This window comes from Castor canadensis, chromosome 15 (genome assembly GCF_047511655.1).
Source record: "Castor canadensis chromosome 15, mCasCan1.hap1v2, whole genome shotgun sequence".
Lineage (NCBI taxonomy): Eukaryota > Metazoa > Chordata > Mammalia > Rodentia > Castoridae > Castor > Castor canadensis.
Window position 1 is genome coordinate 12,495,231 of NC_133400.1, and position 20,122 is coordinate 12,515,352.

A 20,122-nucleotide genomic window follows, 5' to 3' on the forward strand; every position below is an offset into this window, starting at 1 on the left:
ATATATATATATATATATATATATATATATATATATATATATATATTCTACCACCAAGCTATACCTACAGACCCTTAAGGTGAAATTTTAAGGTTTTCTGTAGTATGGTCCAAAGTTACAAGGTAATTCACTTACAGAACCCAGTTGAAAGTAGTTATGGTTACCTTTAAGTCATGTTAACTGATACTTTCTAATTTGTCTAATGTATCCTCTGGCAGCAAATTGAAAATCTGTGTATAACTTAATAAAACTGCCTATTAACTACAGATCCATTCACAGCTTTTCTTCAGATTCTTTGGCTATTATTTTGAAGATATGTGTTATGTGGGGTAATCTTTTTTTTACACCCTCAGATGAATCATGCTTTTAAAAAGGCCTGGTATACCCAGTAGACCCACTCTTAAATAGATGCAGTAGCAGTCAGAGATGGTGGGGGAGCAGTCCTGATTTAGTGTGTGTTTATCACACCCAGTTTCAGTGATCTCTATCCTTTTATTTTGGGGGCACAGTTTTGGTAGACTGACATATTTAAAAGCAAATCGCCACATACTATGTCATTTCTTTTGTACATACATCAGTGTATTTGTGTGATAAAAGACTTAAAAACAAACCAGAACCAAAGTGTTACTTTTTCGTATGTATAACTGCATCACAAAATATTTCTTCTGCATTTCTAAGTACCTTCTCTGGATATATCAGTCTCAGATTACAAATTTGTGAGCCACCATCTAAAACTGCGCAGAGAGTGAATGCTTTGTAAATATTTATTTAAGATGAACTGTTTTATATATTGGATAGAATTAACATTCACCATCACAAACATACTCCATTTCAGACTCATGGTAGACATTTTGTTACTCTGTTCTTTGTTTTTTTTTTCCATTTTTATTAGGATATATTTGTTCTATGTTACCGTGTTCTTTTTTGTTCTGGTTGTTTTTGGCGGGGCTGGATTTGAACTCAGGGCTTTACGCTTGCTGGGCAGATACTCTTACCGCTTGAGCCACTCCTTCAGCCCTGTTACTTTGTTCTTAACCTTTCACTTGACTGTGTACCAGAGGTAGTGGACCACACTATCTCTTGTTATCTCATTTAATATTCTTGATAGTCCTGTTAGGTGGGTAGTGTGATTTTTGTTATCTCAGTTGAGAAATAGGCTCAGAGAAATAGAGTGACTCATTCTACATTGCATGGTAAGTGGTGAAACTGGAGTTCGGCACGTCCTCTATGTTGTAGAAATCATACTCCTTCCACCGTACATGGGTGGTTGCAGCTAGAAAAATTAGGATATGACTGTAGAGGATGTCACAAGTTAATAAATGGACACAAAATGGGAAGGGTCTCCTGGAACTAGAATCTTCTCTTCATTATCAAAAACAATTGAAGGCTAGAGGCATGGCTCAAGTTGCAGAGCACCTGCCTAGCAAACGCAGGCCCTAAATTCAAATCGCAGTTACCCACCACCACCCCCAAAAAAGAAGCACTGAGTGGCAACAGTTCCTATGCACCAAAGTACTGTAGACTCCTCAGGCATATAGAACAGCATTATTTGACAAAGCTAGTTTTATTGCTAGCCTGAATCTATAATGAACAGAATTTCTGCTTAATGAAAAGATTTTCAAATCCCAACTCACTTGAAGCAGACTTTGTGCTAGTGCCATAGAAGAATTTATATTTCCCTGCTATTTTGAGTTGAATCCATGGAACAGTCCAAAAAGTTAACTATAATAAGAGCTGGCATGGCCATTAACTACTTGAATTACTGTGGGCAAATCATTCTACCATTCTTGGTCTGTTTTCTCCAGTGTTAAATGAGAATTTGAGGTAATAATGGGATTTCTGAGGTCTTTGTAATCTAACTTAATATGAGATGTTTCCTGTAGATCTATATTGTATAGTTTCTAGGATTTATATTTGTACCATCTCCTTATCCCATATTCATTCAGAGGGAAATAGTGATATGAATAATACATTTGACTTGACTTTAGTATATGATTGTTTTGTTTGAACCAATAGGGAGTTTCCTCTTATGCTAACTCTCAGCAGTTGAAAGCAGTCTAACCACATAATCAAGGCACTATTGATCTCCTGTTATACACCTATCATTTGTGGAAGGACACTAGTACTTTAAGACACCACCATTACTTACAGTTGGTTTGATAAATGAGATTGTGATCAAGAAGCAATTATATAAGAGTGTTAATCACTTGATTTCATACAGACAATAAATTCTTTCAGGGCAGTGAAATGAGCATAGATTAGTCTTTAGATCTGGGTGGAACTCCAAGTCTGGGGTATAGCTCAGTGGTAGAGCACTTGCCTAGTATGCAGGAGGCCCTGGGTTTGAACCCCAGCATTGGAAAGGAAAAAAAAAATCACATTTTTTTTCCTTTATTTTTTAGTCAGGTGATTTCTTTTTTTTTCATTGTTGTACTGGGGGTACATTATGACATTTACAAAAGTTCTTAGAATATATCATAGTTGAACTCATCCCCTCCATTCTTTATTCCCCCACTCCCCGTTTTTTCTTTCTTTCTTTTTTTTTTTTTCCCTTAAGTAAGGACTGTGTATTTTAGTTCTGCTGTAAATGGAGATTTCATGAATTCAAGAGTTTTATGTGCTAATTTGGGTTAGGGGTGGAGCTCAAGTCCTAGAGTCATGGCAGGGTCCTGGGTTCAATCTCCAATACCACCACCAAAAAAAAAGAAAAAAGTTTTATGTACTAATTATGCTTTTTAAAAGTATACCAGATTGTCCTTGGGCTGGTGATCTTCCTGCTTCAAGTTTCTAAGTGCTGGGATTGCAAACCTGTTAGCACCATGCCCTGCTGGGATGGATTTTTATCCCATCCTGAGATAAAAATGTTCCTAAAGATAATTGAGAGTTACCTGTAAAAAAAGCATTGTCATTCATGGCAAATACTTTTAAAATGTCTCTTGATAGGAGTGCTTTATAGCACAGTTGCTTAATAATTCATTGTTCTGTAGAAAGAAATAAAGTATTTGAACAGTCCAAAATAGGAAATACTGTGTTTCTGCTCATGTGCTAAAAACAAATTTAGTCAGCAATAATATAAAAAACCTATTTATATGATATATTTATGTATTTTTTGGCTGTACTGGGGCTTGAACTCAGGGTCTGCTTAGCATGTGCTAGGCCACTCTGACAGCCCATAGGTACATATTTTTTAAAGAAACAGTTAAAATGGCTTCCAGTCTGTCATGCAAATTAACTTTTCATTCATCAGCTTTTATTGAATCTTGTTGTGTGCAAGACACTGTGCTCAGTTCTGGAGGATACAGATAATGATAACAGGTAGAATGTGTGGAGAATTTCCTATGGCCCTGTCCTCCTGAGCTACATACCATCTCATTTAATTCTGTGTATTATTTTTATTATCATTATTATTATCATCATTATTATTTTATAATATAGAAATTTTTTTGAGCCAGTCTCTCGCTATGTTTCCCAGACTGTTCTTGAACTGGATTCAAGCAGTCCTCCCACCAGCCTCCTAAGCCTCCCAAGTTGCTGGGCTACAGTTGCACAGCATCACAACTGGCTTCATATAATGCAAAAAGAAAAAAGCTTCTTTTTCCTGTACTAGGGATTGAACCCTGGGCTTTGCTAGGCAAGTGCTCTACCACTTGTTTCTGGGGGGATCACATTTTCAGCCTGCCTAATCTATGAACTCTAAGGAGTGCTTCAGTTTCAACTTGAGAGGAACAATGCTGTGATAAAACTGGAGTTGGTAAGGGACACATCTTTATTTAGCTGAGTTTGATAAATTGGAAACTTGATGTCCCTCAGAGCTGTGCCAGTACTAACCCTTGTATCTGCATTAGAATAGAGTGTGGAGAAGCCTGAAGTGTGGACTGGAATCTAAAAACAGTGAGTACAGAGAGCCAGGCATCTGTTTTCATTCAGTGTTAATAATTTTGCTAAAATCAGAAAATGTTAGATTGAATGTCTGATATTTATGGTACCTGTAAATTCTCCTATTGAATGACTGAATAGCACCTGGAACTTTTATTTTGAGACAGGGCCTCACGATGTAGCTCAGGCTAACCTTGAAATTTCAATCCTCCTCCCTCAGTCTCCTGAGTGCTAGGATTCCAGGCATGTGCCACCACACTTGGGTTTTGTATACCTTTAAAAAAATAATCATTGTGGTGCTGGGGATGCTGGGGATATAGGATGTAGGGATATTGATCACCAGCCCTGAAAAAACAAACTAGTATATATTTAAATCCATAAACAAGATAAACAGTGAAATAAAATGGTATGTGGGGAAATTGTACCAGAAGAATGTAGATATAAGTTCTTTTTCATTTTTTAAACTTTTCTTACTGTGTTCTTTTTTTCGTAGTGCTGAGGACTGAACCCAGAGCCTAGTGCATTGCTAGGCAAGTGTTCTGCCACTGAGCTATAACCCTAGTTCTGTTTTTCTTATTTAAAAAATTTTCCCATTCTCGTTGAATGCCTGGATATTAGTTCTAAACTAAGCCAGGTGCCAGTGGCTTGTACCTATAATCCTAGCTACTTGGAAGGCAGAGATCAGGAGGATCACAGTTCAAGGCCAGCCCAGGCAAATAGCTTGTGGGACCTCCATCTCCAAAATAACCAGAACAAACTGGACTGGAGGTATGGCTTAAGAGGCAGAGCACCTGCTTTGCGAGCGTAAAGCCCTGAATTCAATCTCCAGCTCCACCAAAAAGAAAAAAAAGTTCTAAACCAATTCATATACAAGTAGAAAAAAGAATGAGAGCAAAAGAAGTCATGTTCAAAGAATGCTCTGGTACCTAGGAAAGCTTCATTTGTAAGTTAAGTTTATACTACAAAGTTAGAACTGGTCTAAATCTGGTAGAGTGATTGCCTGACGTGTGAGGCCCTAGGCTTGATCTCCAGCATCATAAGAAATAAAAATAGAAAATCACCTTATAAGTCACTTAACAGAATTTTCAAAGATCTTGGACTGGCCAAATCAGCTTTGTAATGTGATAACATGGAAGTAGAGGATAATTTTTAGTATGGAGAGTTGTCATATGAACAAAACCTGGCATGTGTTAAGTAGTACCATCACATACTGAAGGACATCTTAGTCAATTCCAAATGTTGGCGATGATAAATAGAGCTGCTCTAAACATATGGGTGTAGTGTATCTTTTTGGTAAACTGGATCACATACTAAGCACATCTTACAGTTTTTGACTTGACAGTCTCACTGTTCAGAATTGTTCCTGAAAGGCAGAAGTGGTCACTATCACTCTGGGGCCCCACAGCAGAGCATGGAGCCTGGCAAGTAGTAGTGACTACTTGTCACTTGCTGATGCATGGAACCTTTATCAGTTTATAGCTGCTAAAGTGCAATTTGGAGGACTGGGGATGTAGTTCACTTGCCTGGCATGAGCAAGGCCCTGGGTTCAGTCCCTATTACCACAAAAATAAAAAATAAAATGCAGTTTTGGGAAAAGTCAACATTAGCTAGCTAAAAGTAATGTAAATAAGATGAACATGGAAGGCTGGATGTGGTGGTACATGCCCGAAATCCTAGTACTTGGGAGGATTGGGAGTTTGAGGCTACCTTGGGCTACAAGATCAAGCTCAAGTCTGACGTGGGCAACTTTTTTGTCTCAAAAAAACAGAAAAGAAAAAGACAGATGTATAGAGAAGATAAAACACTTGTGGTGTGCACTTACTGCATGTATGTCTAAGTTCAGCAGTGGTAAGAGTTCATGTGGGCGAACCTCACTTGTTTTTTATAGGTTCTCCCCCTCCTCCAATAGTGCAGGACCATATTCACAGTGTCAGTCCAGTAATACAGACAGAGCAATGCCTTCCCTGGTCTGCCCTTCATCCCAGACCCCTCTCTAGAGGTTTTGGTGTCGTCTTCCAGATCTTTCTGACTTCCTATCCATTTATACATACACACAGAGGCCTCTGGCTTCTTCTGCCTTTCTAGAAATGATGTCTTACTGTTGTATGGGTCATGGTGCTTTTTCCCACATGAGTGCAAGCATTAAAGAGCTGTTCTCATTCCCATTGGCTGGCATAGTGCATCCCATAGCATGAAGACTCCCAGATGAATGCTTTGCCTGTTTATGGACATTTAGGATCATCTGATTTGTTGCTGTTACCACACCTGTGGTCCTAAGGATCTTGGTACACATTAAAGCTTCTCTTTGGCTTCTGAAAGGTTTCTCCTTGTTCTCAGCTCCATCTGTTCTGAATCTTCAGGTTTACCTTCTTTCATAGATTGTGTTCATCAATTTAAGAACAGACTCTCCACAGTCTTCCATTTAAAAGAAGCACTAAAGGACTGAAAAGAAAAACCTCATTTGCCTCCATGTCATTTCTCCTCCATCATAGTAAATCTCCAGAGGTCTCAGCATTCCCTGTCTCTGCATCTGGAACCTTATACAGCCTCAATGTCATTTTTATTTTTTATTTTTTATTCATACGTGCATACAATGTTTGGGTCATTTCTGCCCCCTCCCCCCACCCCCTCCCTTAGCCTCCCCCCGCCCCTCCCTCCCACCCCCCCATACCTGGCAGAAACTATTTTGCCTTTATCTCTAATTTTGTTGAAGAGAGAGTATAAGCAATAATAGGAAGGAACAAGGGCTTTTGCTAGTTGAGATAAGGATAGCTATATAGGGAGTTGACTCACCTCAATGTCATTTTTAAAGAAATATTCCAAATGCACAGAAAAATACACTCAGTAATATAAAAACACATAGGTACTCATACCCAGCTTTACTTGTATATAAATAGTTGTTTATGTTTCCCTCACATTTATCTAAAACCTATTACAACATGATCCCCAGTTGAAGTCTCACAAACTATTTGCCTGGGCTGGCTTCGAACCACAGTCCTCCCAATCTCTACCTCCTGAGTATCTAGGATTACAGGTATGAACCGCCAGTGCCTGGCTTTGCTTTTAAAATTTCTTATGTATCATTAGGAAACGTATTAATTATTTTCTTGGTGAATCTAATTAAAATGTCATAAGTAGGTGAAAAAAAGAAAAAACCTTGGAGTAAGGTCAAGAACATTTGTAGAAGACCAGGTGTGATTAAAGCAAGAGGATCTTGAGTTAGAGGCCAGCTTATGCTACATAGTGAGACACTGTCTCAACCTTCCTGTGCTCCCCCAAAAAGGAACATTGGCAATGTCTTCACCAGGTATTTAAATATGCACACTTTGAGATTAGAGAATGCTAAGGAGTAAATACTCCAAATACTTTTGGCCTAAAGGAAGCCTACATTTGGAATATACTGTGTACCAAATGCAAACTCCATACTCTATTCTCAGATATAAGAGGGCCTCATGCTTGCTAGGCAGACACTCTACCACTTTCGTCTCTCCATCAGTCTTTGTCTTTCCATATTATGTGCTTTTCAGATAATTTTGACAGTTATATAGATAATATATTTTGAAGGATTTTTAATATTTTTATAGCCCTTTCCTGATTTTTATTTAAATCAACAAATATTTCAACTTACATATGTGCCCAGTATTTCTTTAGTTTTTCTCTTCTTCCTCTTCTCCCAGGTTCTTAGGCTCTAATCTTATATGCACTAAGTTGATTGCCATTGTTCTATCAGTCATGAGGCTCTGTTTTGTGCCCCCTATATTATGTTTTTTTCTGTTTCATTTTGCTTAGGTGAACAAAGTGAAGCTGTAGCTTAGTATAGCGTGTCACCTTTTTTATAATCAAAGAGGAAGAATAAGAATAAAAAGTGGTGCTGGGTTGTAACTCAGTTGGTAGAGTGCTTGTGTTGCATGTGCGAGGCTCTAGGTTCAATTGCTAGCATTAAAAAAGTAAAAAAAAAATGAAAATTAAAAAAAAGTTGGGCTGGAGGTATGGCTCAAATGGTTGAGCACCTGCTAGCAAGTGTGAAGCTGAGTTCAAACCCCACTGCTGTCCCCACTCCCCCAAAAAAGTTAATACTGTTTGTATTTGTGCTAGAATGCTCTAGAAGTATTCAGAAGAAACCAGGCTAATGGAAGATGAGTGGGAAACTTCCCACTGTGTTCTTTTTTAAATTTTTCCTCTGTATTTTATGTATGTATATAAACTAAAATAAAACCAGGTGCCAGTGGCCCATGCCTGTAATCCTACCTACTTGGGAGGCAGAGATGGGGAGGATTGCCATTCGAGGCCAGCCCAGGCAGATAGTTCAAGACACGAGACCCTATCTCTAAAATAAACTCCCTAAAATGATCAGAGCAAATGGACTGAAGTCATAGAGCACCTGCTTTGCAAGTGCAAAGCCCAGAGTTCAAACTCTAGTCCTACAAAAATAAAATAAGCCTGACATGCATCCACATATCTGTAATATGCACAGTATGTTATCTGTAATGACATTTGGGAGTTGAGGCAGGAAGATCTTTGTGTTTGAGGCTAGCCTGTGCTACATAGCAAAACTCTGTATCTAAATAAATAAATAAACAAAAATTAAGATAAAGGAAGATCTTTATTTTCCATTGCCCAATGTTGACAAAACTGCTTTAGTGTGAAAATTGCACTAATAGAGTTTGTTAAAACTTGACTTTTAGCTAATACGCCGTGTATCGGCATACAAGATAAAAGATACCCTTTCAGTTTCTGTATTATTTAAGGTAAAACTAACTGCCATAACAAACCCACAAATATAGCAGCTTACCCCGGGAACAGTCACGCAAGGCTGTCCGCCACCTGGTGATGCTCAGACTCTGGTTCTTCCCATCTGTGGTTCCATTCATTTCCTAGGATTTTGAGGCTTCTGCTTTCAGGCAGGTAAGAAAGTTGAGATGCCTTGCCAGTCACACATGCTAGAAGTTTAGTAGTGGTGCTGCTAGGAATGTGATTATCATACCCTTCACCTCCTCGCAGATGACATGATTCCTCCCCTCATGGAGTTTACATCCAGTGAGGAGGTAGCCATTAAGAAATCACAGGCAAATAGTTTCTCAAAAAAAAAAAAAAAAACCCATCACAAAAAGGGCTGGTGGTGTGGCTCAAGGTATAGGCCCAAGCTCAAGCCCTAGTACCACCAAAAAAAAAAACAAAACAAAGCACAAAGTAAGTGGAAGGTTATAGCTATTAAGTGCTGTGAAAGAGAGGCACATGGACATTTGTCTAGTGGGAGAGCCAGGAAATGTTTTCTCGAGAAGACAATGATTGAGCTGAAACACTAGTAGAATTCATCCAGGTGAAGAAAGAAGTTAGAGTTTTAACTGTTAGGCTACTTCCAAAAATATGTAATTCTTAACTTGTGTTGGGTTTGAAACAGCAGCCAGGCACTTCAAGCAATTTCCAGTAAGACGATGTAAATTTGAAACCAAATCTTGAACTGAATCTAAATTTTACAGTCATCCAGTGTACCAGGGTATAGTTGGAGCCGTGAAAGTGGTTGAGCCCTCTTAAAGAATACGTAAGTAGAGTATAATTCCAAGGACAACACCTGGGGAATGCTCACAATTAAGGGTTTCGAAAGAGGTTTGTTGAAGGAATTGGAGGGAACAGAAGGAGTGGTTGAGAGTAAAGGATGATTTACTAGAGTTTAGTTGTAGGACTGACAGAGTGGCTCAAGTGGTAGAGCTCCTGTGAAGCAAGCAGGAAGCCCTGAGTTCAAACCCTAGTTCTGCCACAAAAAAAAGGTAGTTTTAGTTGTGGGAGTCAAAGAGAGGGAATTTTCAGAGGAGGTAGTAGTAATCACTTGGGTAAATAGAATAGCACAGGTAAGGTTAATGACTAAGAAAAGAGCATTGTTTTCAGAAAAATAGGACAGTTCCTACAGAACCCAGACTTCAACTATTTGAGTTATATAAGTATATTTATACTAATATAAATATATTTGAGAAATTTGTTAGTAAAAAGAAAGTGAGAGTAGCATCCCAGTTAATGAAGGGGCTGGGGTTGTAGGTCAGTGTGCTTAGCATGTGTGAGGCCCCTGGGTTCGATTCCTAGTACCACAAAAGGGGAGAGCTTCAAATCAATGCAATACCAGAAGGCATGACTTACAATTGTTTTAAAAAGAACTTAAGGACTGGTGGAGTGGCTCAGGTGATAAAGTGCCTGCCTTGCAAGCATAAGGCCCTGAGTTCAAACCCAGTACTGCCACAAATTAAAAAATAAGTAAGTATAATAAAAAGAACTTAAAGGCAAGTTGGGTATGGTGGCATAGACCTGTAATCTCAGCACCTGGTAGGATGATCTTCCCATCCCATGAGAAGTCGTGTCACTGACTGTCCCTTGATGCACAGAAGTCTTAAATTTCGATCATGTCTACTTAATTTTCCCTTTTGTTGTTTGTGCTTTTAGTGCCCAATCCAGTTCATCATTGCCATATTTAAAGAAGCTTTTCTTCTATGTGTCTTACAGTTTTAGGTCTGTTACACATTCTGAGTTGATTTTGTATGCAGTATTAGGTAACAGTACAACTTCTTTCTTGAACTCAGGATCTGGCACTTGCTAGGCTGGTGCTTTGCCACTTAAACCATACTCACAGCCTTGTTTTTTCTTTTTTTTGCAGTACTAGGGCTTGAACTCAGGGCCTACACCTTGAGCCTCCACCAGCACTTTTTTGTGATGTGCTTTTTTGAGATAGGATCTTGCAAACTATTTGCCTGGGCTGGCTTTGAACTGCAGTCCTCCTGATTTCTGCTTCTTGAGTAGCTAGAATTACAGGTGTGACCCACTGGTGCTTGGCTCAGCCTCAGACATCAATCCTTCTGCCTATGGCCTCCTGTGCACCTGAGACTAAAGACATATGACACCACACTGGGCTTGTTTGAGATGAGGTCTTATCAACTTTTTGCCTGGGCTGGCCTTGAACCAGGGATCCTCCTGATCTTCACCTCCTGAGTAGCATGGATTACAGATACGTACCACCACATTTAACCCTCCAACTTCATTCTTTTGCATTTTGATATTCAGTCTCTCTAGCACCATTTGTTGAAAAGACTGTCCTTTCCCTGCTGAGTGATTTGACACCCTCATTGAAAATAACTTAACTATGCAGTAGACCCTTGGCATCTTTGGGTCTGTGGTTCCAAGGAGACTCCCACTGGGCAAAACCATGAATAATTAGGATACATAGAGTTCACTACTCTGAAATTACTCACATTTCCCTATACCATACATACAGTGGTTCTGAGTATCCTAACTTGAATCCTCATGAGTAGGCTACATTACTACCACAGAAATCAGTGTTGCACACATCAATACAGCTCACCTAAAACTAGAGCTCACAGTGCTCTTTATCCCAAATGCTGCAGATGCTCCACTCACTTTTCCCATAATGCCGCCTGACTTCCACCAAGGACATGCCGCCTTTCACCAAATCTAAAAATTTAACTTTATCACTTCAATAAGCATTCCTTTTTGGCTTGGGAGGGGTATCACCATAACTTTTGCCTTGCTTTTGGAATACTATTTGCTTTTTGGAAAGTACCTTTCCATAAAATTAAGGACTGGATGCCCTCAACAAATTACCAAGTGATTTAAACACAATATTTAAATAACATAGGACTGAATGAGAACTTCTCCACATCTTTTTGAGAGCTGCATAGTGCACACAAAAAATTTTAAAAAAACGTAAGATTGAACTATTCTGAAAACGTTATGCTAAGGTCTTCAAATGAACATCTCTTGAGTTTTGAAAACACACTTCTCAAATCCTGGTATATTGCTGGACATGGTAGTGTACACCTATAATCTCAACATTTGTGAAGCTGAGGCAGAAGGATTGTGAGTTTGAGGCCATCCTGAGCTACATAGTGAATTCCAGGCTTCTAGGGACTACAATAGTGAGACTGTCTCAATAAATAAATAAACAGTGCTCTCTTCAGCAGCAGGTACACTAAAATTGGAATGATACAGCGAAGATAGCATGGCCCCTGTGCAAGGATGATGCACAAATTCATGAAGCGCTCCATATTTTGGAGACGTGTTGAAACTATTCCAGGAATGGGGGCAGGTGGGATAAAGGAGAATGATGGAGGGGCAATTCAACTGTGATACATTGTAAGAACTTTTGTTAATATCAGCGTATTCCCAGTACAATAGTAAAAGAAAAAAAAGGAACCTCAGTGTGCTGCTGCTACTCAACTTGTTTTTGGTAGTGCTGGGGTTTGGTGCTTGCTAGGCAGGTGCTTTACCACTTGTTCCATACCCCAACCTGACCAGATGCTTTTTTTGGTGTATTAAAGCAGAGCAGAGTAGAACAGGAGTGCATCTTCAGAAAATGTGCAACCATGTATCCTGGCAGGCACATGGTTTGGTCTCTTCCCCTCATTCTTTATTCAAGCAATGCATGTATGTAGTTTTAAAAGTATGCATGTCGCCAGATGTTATGTGAAAAACTGTAATCTCCTATCTTAGTTCTCCCCACTTTGAACTCTTTTAGCTCTTTATTCTTGTATTTGCCTAACTTTTTAATAAAATACTTTAGTTGTTCTGTTGATTTTTTTTTTTTAATTTTGCTCAGGATTGAATGCAGAGCCTTCTGCATGCTAAGCAATTGTTCTGCCACTGAACTACACCCTCAGCCCACCTATTGATTTCTTATAATTTACCTTTATTCCTCATAAAGCATACTTGAAATTGAACTTCAAGGATATCTTAAAGCTAAAGGATAAAATGGGCTATGCTGCACTACAAACAGTAAGACAAGTCAGTAGCTGCAGAATCTGGTATTAATTGGCTGAGTTCTGCAGCCAGCTTTTCCTTACTCTAACGAGATCAATTTTAGTGTATTTCCTTGTCTCAGTCTCATTCATCAATCATGAGTCATCAACATACTCATATAATAAGCATGGCTTTTTTTTAAGAGATCACATTCACTGTTAGTTTGGTCTGGTTAATTAAGGGGAAAAAAAGCAGACAAAAAATACCCTTAAATAACCCAGAGTTGTGTATTGTTCATTCTTCTGTTTAATTAATTAATTAAAGCAGTATTGAAGGTTGAACTCAGGGGCTAGCTAGGCCCGCACTCTTAACACTTAAGCCGCAGCCTCATTCTTTTAGTTTTTTTATTTTATTGGTTTTTTTGGTGGAATTGGGATTTGAACTCAGGGCTTCTCCCTTGCAAAGCAGGTGATCTGCTTGGGCCACTTCTCCAGTCTATTTTGCGCTGGTTATTTTAGAGATGAAGTCTCAGGAACTACTTCCACCGGCTGGCCTGGAACCACAATCCTCCGGATTTCAGCTTTTCAAGTAGCTAGGATTACAGGCGTGAGCCATCAGTGCCAGCTCTCTCTTTCAAAATTGTTAGGTTCTTCCAGTTCTAATATACTAGACCTTTTTTTTTTCTTTCCTGATAGTGCTGGGGATTGAATTCAGAGCTAGCTTCAAATTTCTGATCCTCCTATTTCAGTCTCTGTAGTACCGGAGTTACATGTGTTCACCACTGTACACTGCATAGAGATCACTTAGAGATCACCTGTTCTCAAAAGATTTTTTCCAAGTTTATCTTATTTTTTTAAACATTGGTATATCAAGACCCACTATGGTAACCACCACCATATATGACTGTAGAACACTTTGAAAAGTATGTTGTATAAATTGAGATGTACTATAAGTATAAAATATAAATTGTATTTCAAAGACTAAAAGTGGAAATGAAGATACCTCAATTTTTATATTGCTCACACATTGAATTTTGGATATTAGACTAAATAAATTATATTAAAATTTATTTCTCATGTTTCTTTTTATTTTTTAATGTGGCTCCTAGGGAATGTAAATTGGCATGTGTTGCTCATGTTATTTTCTGTTGGTCAGCACTGGTCTATACTCTAATGATGATGATGATGATGAAATTGATGTAGAAACAATAATTTAGACTAAATGTTCAGATGACAGTATTTTAGGCAAACTTCCTCATGCTCAAAATTCAATGGATGAACAAATTATTTTTTTTTTCCTTTCTTCATATGTACATGCAATGATTGGGTCATTACTCCCCCCTTCCCCCTGCCCCATCCCTTTCCCTCCACCCCCGACAAATTTTTTCTAAGAATAAAAATGAAATGTATTCCAATTCAGTTATCTAATAGGAAGGTCTTCATCATGCAAATTTTCTGGCATGCACTTGCAACAACTCCTTTTGCAAGGAGTATTACCAGGTAAAGGCAGAGGCTGCTTATCACTCAAAGGCCAGGAGTTAGTAGGAATCAGGTTTATTCAGGGGCTGGAATCTAGAGAAGATGGAGGGGCTATGGACCTCCAGGCTTCTTCTTGAGGTCCTAAGGGCTTAAAAGGGCTTTTATGAGAAAACAAAGGAGGAGCAGGGCAAGAAGACTAAGTGCTGAGCCTGCTATCTAGGGCCTCCTTTTTTTATTCTAAACATTATAATGGCCCTTGACCTCCTGGTGCAACTCCTACAATTTTGTTTGTTTGTTTATGGCAGTACTGGGTTTTGAACTGAGGGTCTTGTGCTTGCTAGACAAGGGCTGTAGTTCTTTTTAGACAGATGTATTGCTTTTCTGCAAGTTAAAATAAGATTAATTTACAGTCTTTGTGTTAGTTGCTGTACAGAACTAAAAACTATTCGAAGAACTTACAAAAGTCACCAGATGTTCTGGGTTTTGTAAATTTAAAGAAAGATTTAGCAGTTAATATCTTAACCCTTTGGATTGGGCTTCTCCTTGTAATTTGGAATGTCAGACTCTTGAACCGCACCACCAGCCCCTAATTGATTTAATAGAAAAATAAAAATGTTTTGCAATTATGGAACAAAAAAGAAATATTTCTCTTTAAAAAAAAATTGAGCCATCAAAATTTTCAAAACTATTGCATTTTGAAGATAGGAGTACCAGAAATAATGATAAGTTAGGTTCTATTAGAGCTGTATTTGAAACCTGGAATCAATATTTACAAGGAAAGTATATTCCAGGTTTGTGAATTAGTGTTTGGTGGGTTTCATTATGTTATCTTTGTGTGTTTATGGGTGTGTGTGTGTGTGTGTGTGTGTGTGTGTTACATACTAAGATCCTCTTCACACACAGCACCTTCTCTTTTTGTCCTCCCCTCTATTACCCCCACCAGCAGTCCCCCTTTTACTCTCATGTGACATTATTCTAATTATTTTAGGTCTAGATTGCAAATATGAATAAAAACGTGATATTTGGCTTTTTTTTTTTTGGTGGTGGTAGTACTTGAGTTTGAACTCAGGGCTCATATTTGACAAGCTTGTCTTGTTTTGCTCAACATGATGATCTCCATTTCCATCCATTTTCCTGCATAAAAACATATTTTAATTCTTCTCTCTGGCTCAGTTATACTCCTTATACCACATTTTCTTTATCTGTTCATAGGTTGTTGGGTACCTAGGCTGATTCCACAGCTTGCCTATTATGAGTAGTGTTGCAATTAACATGTATATGCAGGTATTCTTCCTGTATGTTGATTTACACTGCTTGGATATATGCCCAAGAATGGTATAGCAGAGTCATAATGTAGGTCTATTTTTAGTTTTTGATGGACCTCCATACTGCTCCTGAAATCTTTTTATGTTTAGTTATTCTTACTATATATTGTTCATTGTCTTTGGGAAATTATACGTAGGAATAACTTGAGCCCTAAGATGAATATTCTGTTTTTCAGAAAGGCAGGTTGGACCATTACCATTCTAAGATCATCCTAAACTATTTTCATAGTCTGAAAATAATGGATGTTTTCTGAAACATCCAGACAGTACAAATCTTTGTTCAGATCAGTGGAAAGGCTGTTTTGCTTCTGATTCGCCCTTGCCTTAAAGATACAGGTTTTTGAAATGCTAGTTTAAAGCTGGAACAGTCTGTTAGATATCCTACCTTGGACAAATCTTGGGCTTGATTTCTGCCCACATGGCTTTTCAAAAAGCATCCAAGCTGGGCACCAGTGGCTCACACCTGTAAGCCTAGCTACTCTTGAAGCTGAAATTGGGAGGGTCACAGTTCAAGGCCAGCCCAGGCAACAAGTTCTTGAGACCCATCTCAACAAAAAGCTGGGTACAATGGTATATGTGCCTGTCATCCCAGCTACTCAGGAAGTATAAATACCAGGAGAGTCCCAGCCCGGGCAAAAAGCAAGACCCATCTCAAAAATAACCAGAGCAAAAATGGCTGGACGCTTGGTTCAAGTGTAGAGTGCCTGCCTAGTGAGTGTGAAGCCCTGAGTTCAAACTCCAGTACCACCAAAAAAAAAAAAGGGGGGGGGGTGGGAGGAGCAGACCATCCACTTTGATGGATTTAGCCTGTGCCTTCAAGGCACAAGTTAGCTTTAGAGCTCTCCTGTGCTTCTGGGTATATACCCTCTTTTTCCTTCAACTCTACTGGGTAATAGATTGCATTGTAGTTAGAATTTAGTTGCTTTTTTGTTTGTTTGTTTGTTTTGTTTTGTTTTGTGGTACTGGGGCTTGAACTCAGGGCCTACACCTTGAGCCACTCCACCAGCCCTTTTTTATGATGGGTTTTTTCGAAATAGGGTCTTTTGAACTATTTGCCCAGGCTGCTTTGAACCTCAATCCTCCTGAGTAGCTAGGATTATAGGCATGAGCCACTGGCACCAACCTTAGTTGCTTTTAAGAAGATTATCTTCCCACATTTTTAGATGTTTATAGTTACAGGGCTATAGTTATAAGTTATAGTTACAATCTTCCAGAAGTGAGTAAACATTTTTTCCCTTTTCCCCTGTTAATTGGTGTGTGCACTGGATTTAGGGTACTTATTGTTTAAGCACTTTGCAAATAGAAGATATATAGAGAACTATAAAAATTTAAAAGGTAGGGACTCATTTATTTGGGAGGTAGAACCAAGAACATTAAGTCAGTGAGTAATGTTCGTTTCAGTTAAGCATAAACACAAACATGAATGCATACCAGAGAAAGCTTTTTCTTCAATTAACAAAAGGATGAAACAAAATAGTTTTATTATTTTTGGACCTTATCACATTTTGGACGTTATCACATGTCTTTGAGTTGGGTTAATATGTTTAAGACAGCAGAAAGTTGAGTGTTTACCAGCATGGAAAATTCAGGGTTGGAATGAAAAAAATAAAGGATTACCCAAAAAACATGGATAGTTGCTATAGTGTGTAGATGACAGATCACCCATGCTACACTTACGAATTGTGATATGTCTGGTGGAAATTTGAGGTTAAAAGTCTTACATTAATTTTATTTTGAAAGTAGTTCCATGAATAATTTACATTCATTTTAGGGTTCAAATCTTATATATGTGTGTGCTTGTGCATGTATGTGTATATATATATATATGTATATGTGTACACACACATATATACACACACACACACACATATATATATATATATGTACACTTTTTTTTTTCTTTTTAATCAGTTTTTTTAACCTAGTTATTTTCTGCTTCATTTTCATCCTGCTGTGGCTGGGGAAATGACAGCTTTTTCTTCACACTTAACAAGTGGCTTTGCTTGCTACTCCCTTTAAACCCTGTGGTTTATTATGTTGCTCTGGACTACCCAGGGTAGCAATTAAGATAATTGAGTATTTTAGGAAGATCAAATATTTTGGTAGCTTACAGTAAACTGTTTGGATCTTGAGGTTAGCTATCTCAAATGTGTTTTTCTTGAACATCCAAACAAGTGTTTTAGAGCCGTGTATCAGAAGATATGATAGAAAGTGAACCAAATTGGTATGATGGTAAATAAATATTTAACAGCTGGTGTGTGGTACTCATATTGAAAGATACAGTTGACAAAGGCAAAATAAGTAAATGTAGTTGTAGACTTTAGGAGTGAAATTTTGGCCTTCTGCTTAATCTAATAACTGTTAATGTGCCTGGTAACAAGCTCATACGTAATACTTTGGTTTATTGTGCATTAAAATCAGCACTGATGTTTACATTTGTACAGTGAATTGTGTATAGGAACATTGTCAGCTGAGAGTCACACTATACAGTCAAACTAGAGTTATTCAAGTCATTGAATAATTAAAAAAACACTTCGAGTTGCTCAACTAAGTGTGTTAATATTTACCAGGTTATAAACATTTACCACATTTTTATGGCAGTGAATCTGTCCCATTGTTATGAAAGCCTGAGTTAAGTTCTCTTCTTAAACTTGTCTTTTTGTTTAATACACTTCTCTCTCTCTCTCTCTCTCTCTCTCTCTCTCTCTTTCTCTCTCTGTACTGAAAGTGATAGTAAAGTTTATTAGGAAAGGAGTACACTTTTAATAGAAAGGGAGTAGTCACTAGAGTGAGAGTGACCTGTTTTTTTCTCTGACTCTTGAACCCTTGTGGTAATTGCAGTAGCAACTACTACAAACCAACAGCCACAAAATTACTTTTTGGTAGATTTGGTTTCACAAACCTAAGCCTGAGAAAACAAACGTGGCAGCTTCTTTCCACGGCTGCTTACATTATCACGTTCTAGGCCTTCCAGAGGACAGGCATTTTATTTTCAGTAATTCACAAAACCTCCACTTGATTTGTTCTGCTGTGACACTATCATGAAATCCTCTTCAGAATTTCAATATGCCATAGCCACAACCAGAATTTGTAAATAGATTTTATTTAATACTGAGGTATAAACTTAGTAGTTTGCCATCTGCCTGTTAAGAAACAGAGACTTCAAATGAACAGGTGAAAATCTAGTCACTTTCTCAGACCTTATTGAAAATGTAATTTAGAAGGCACATAGATCCCATTGAGATTGGTAGATACAGAATATGAGAAGCATGTTATGTCACTTTTGGAAGATACTAGACAGCAATCACTGTTAAATGTGTTTTAAAATCAAATAGGCCGTGCTCTCTTCAGCAGCAGGTACACTAAAAATTGGAACAATACGAAGAAGATTAGCATGGCCCCTATGCAAGGATGACACGAAAAATCATGAAGAGTTCCATATTAAAAAAATTAAAAACCAGACCATTTGCCAGAGTATAGAATAATTAGCTTTAATGTCTTAAAAATAACATAGTTTCCATTTTTCCATATTTCCTTGGCTTGGGTGACTCAATTGTTTTTAGCATAGTGTGCATAACAGCATAGGATTTCTTTAAAAGAAGACCTTTATTGTCATTGAATTTGTTAAAAAGTATGAGCTAGATTTAAAAAGTGGAAGAATTATTTTATTTCTTTCAGCTTTTATCAGAGTGAAATTTAAGTGTAAAGTACATGCATCAGTTAGAACTCAGTATTTCTGGGCTGGACGCCTGACTCAAGCAGTAGAGCACCTGCCTAACAAGCATGAAGCCCTGAATTCAAACCACCAAGAAAAAAAGGAAGAACTTATTACTTCTTTTGTAACAGGAAGTCCTATCCAAACAAGTTTGTTACAAAGAAAAATTGCCTCCTTTGACTGTAAAGATAAAGTGTAGCACTTGTTTCAAGCTTAGCTCAATACTGGGGCTCAACATCTTAGCTGGACCAATTTCTATCTTTCTAATGTTTCTGAACTGGCTTCCTTCACAGCTTACACATTGCTGCTCCATCTGTGCTGGCAGTATTTGCAAATGTTCTATTGTTCCCCATTGTCTGAGTCCCTGAACTAGTGAGGAATATGATGAGGATAGTCTTAGAGGAAACTCATTTTCTCTAACCATGTCTCAGGTGTGAGGCCCTACTTCAAGCAGTTGAACCAAGAGTGAGAGATGGGGATCTCCTTAGTGAAAGCCAGGATGCTTTCAGCAGAAATTTTCCATACCTAGTGAGGGATCAGAACCAGAAGCAGTGGGGGAGGGGGACAGGGGAAAAATGACCCAAATAATGTATGCACATGTGAATAAATGAATAATTAAAAAAAGAAAAGAAAATGTTAGAGAATAAAAAAATCTTGAAACAAAAAAAAAAAAGGGAAAGAACCAGAAGCAGTGATTTTTTTTTTTTGGAGAGGGAGAGTGGTACTGGGGTTTGAACTCAGGGCCTCACACTTGCTAGGCAGGTGCTCTACCACTTGCCACCCCCTGACCTTGTTTTTTATTGGACATTTTTTTTTCACCTAGGGCTCAAGTTCACATTTTTTTTTCATTTTTCTTTTATTATTCATATGTGCATACAAGGCTTGGTTCATTTCTCCCCCCTGCCCCCACCCCCTCCCTTACCATCCAGTCCGCCCCCTCCCCCCACCTCAATACCCAGCAGAAACTATTTTGCCCTTATTTCTAATTT

The 20,122-nt window shown here is 38.2% G+C and overlaps 1 protein-coding gene and 3 non-coding genes across 5 annotated transcripts in view; all 4 read left to right on the forward strand.

The window, feature by feature from the left end:
- The window catches only part of Glg1 (golgi glycoprotein 1), a 110,618-nt gene that overhangs the window by 3,732 nt on the left and 86,764 nt on the right, over window positions 1-20,122 (forward strand). The window lies entirely within an intron of this gene.
- On the forward strand, window positions 2,283-2,362 carry Trnat-agu (transfer RNA threonine (anticodon AGU)). The gene has a single exon. It is a non-coding gene; the product is annotated as a tRNA-Thr (tRNA).
- On the forward strand, window positions 11,825-11,930 carry LOC141417656 (U6 spliceosomal RNA). Its single transcript, XR_012442306.1, has one exon. It is a non-coding gene; the product is annotated as a U6 spliceosomal RNA (small nuclear RNA).
- On the forward strand, window positions 18,757-18,864 carry LOC141417657 (U6 spliceosomal RNA). The gene has a single exon (XR_012442307.1). It is a non-coding gene; the product is annotated as a U6 spliceosomal RNA (small nuclear RNA).